Consider the following 2,139-nt stretch of genomic DNA (forward strand, 5'->3'; position numbering starts at 1 on the left):
TTGGTCCCGGTTGGAGGCATGAATCGAGACCAAAGGACGCCCATTAGTCCCGGTTCATACCACCAACCGGGACTAAAGTGTTGGTCCTCGTTGCGGCCAGAGTTTAGTCCCACCTCGCCAACCGAAGGGGGCTCACACCGGTTTATAAGCCCCTCCCTCTCTGCCTTGTTGAGCTCCTCTCAAAATGAAAATAGATGCCCTTATACAGGAAATTTGACCTAAATTCATACTGAATTTCTCTGAAATTAGTAGAAATTTATTATGAATTTAGGTTTAATTTTCTCTATAAGAGCATCTATGCTCATTTTTTAGTAAAGTTAATCACAACTATTTTTTCTTCTATTTATTTCTGAGTAGTTTTTTATATAGTTTTTTCTTTTCTACTATATTTTTTTTCTATTTATTTCTGAGTTGTAATAAGTCATTAAAAATAAAAAAGATTTTAGTAAAGTTAATCACAACTATTTTTTCTTCTATTTATTTCTGAGTAGTTTTTTATATAGTTTTTTTTTCTTTTCTGCTATATTTATTTTTTCTATTTATTTCTGTGTGGTAATAAGTCATTGAAAATAAAAAAGAGGCGCAATGCTAGTTAATTCGCTTCAAGCCTTTTGGAATAGTGTAAACTGCACTGCACATAGCTCCGTGCAGTCTACCCTATTCCTCAAGGCTTGAAGCGAACCAACGTGCAGGTGAGCATTGAGCCTCTTCTTCATCGTCCGTGCACTCAGGGCTTATAAACAGCTGCGAGTGCCTTTCGCTTAGCGAGGTGGGACTAAAAAAATAGCTGTAGAAAGAATCAACTAAAATACAGCTGCAGAAAATAAATAAGTAATTAGATGGGTCAAAACCACTTCACATAATGCTTTAATGTCTTATGGTTCGGCCCTCGTGATACCATGCCAACTTTCAACTTTCAACTTTTTCAGAGTTCATTTGAAATGCTTTAATGCAGAAAACAAAAGAAAATAAATAATGCAGAAAACAAAACAAAAAAAACTGGAAAAATAAATAGAATAGCAACAATAAGTATTTTGTTGTAAGTAGAAACAAAATAAAATAAATAAAGCAAAAAGAAAACAAAAAAAGTGTATTCAAATTTGAAAACTAATGGCACTAACAAAAAGTTTATAATTTTTCTAAAACTAAAAGCAAAACTAATTAAAAAATAAAGCAAAAAACAAAAGAAAATAAATAATGCAGAAAATAAAACAAAAAAACTGGAAAAAAAATAAAATAGCAACAATAAGTATTTTGTTGTAAGTAGAAAAACAATAAAAAAATAAAGCAAAAAGAAAACAAAAAAGTGTATTCAAATTTGAAAACTAATGGCACTAACAGAAAGTTTATATTTTTTCTAAAACTAAAAGCAAAAAGAATTAAAAAAAGCAAAAAAACAAAAGAAAATAAATAATGCAGAAAACAAAACAAAAAATTTGGGGAAAAAATAAAAATAGCAACAATGAGTATTTTGTTGTAAGTAGAAACAAAATAAAATAAATAAAGCACGAAACAAAACAAAAAAACAAAAAAACAAAAAAAGTGTTTTAAAATTTGAGAACTAATGGCACTATCAGAAAGTTTATAATTTTTCTAAAACTAAAAGCAAAAAGAATTAAAAAATAAAGCAAAAAAACAAAAGAAAATAAATAATGCAGAAAGCAAAACAAAAAATCTGGGAAAAAAATAAAAATAGCAACAATAAGTAAAGAAAAAAAAGTGCCTCCTACTAGGCCCCCACGGCCTGAATACGACTAGAAACCCACCATGGGCCAGGATTCAGGCCCGCAGGTGGCCCAGTAGGCCCATCAGGCAAAGCAGTAGTAAGTAAGCTCGTAAGCCTGCAGTGGAGAGGAGCTCGAGAGGGGTGCGGCAGTGGGGCTTATAAACCACTGCGCGCCCCTCTCAGCTAGCAAGGTGGGACTAAACTTTCGTGCCGCACCATGCCAGCACACGACCATTGGTCCCGGTTGGAGGCACCAACCGGGACCAATGCCCACCCTTTAGTCCCGGTTGGTGGCACCAACCGGGACCAAAGCCCTCTGCTTCCCGCCCTTTGGGCTGCTGAAAAGAGGCCTTTGGTCCCGGTTGGGCTGCTGAAAAGAGGCCTTTGATCCCGGTTGGTGCCACCAACCGGGA

This window comes from Triticum dicoccoides, chromosome 6B (genome assembly GCF_002162155.2).
Source record: "Triticum dicoccoides isolate Atlit2015 ecotype Zavitan chromosome 6B, WEW_v2.0, whole genome shotgun sequence".
NCBI classification, from domain to species: domain Eukaryota; kingdom Viridiplantae; phylum Streptophyta; class Magnoliopsida; order Poales; family Poaceae; genus Triticum; species Triticum dicoccoides.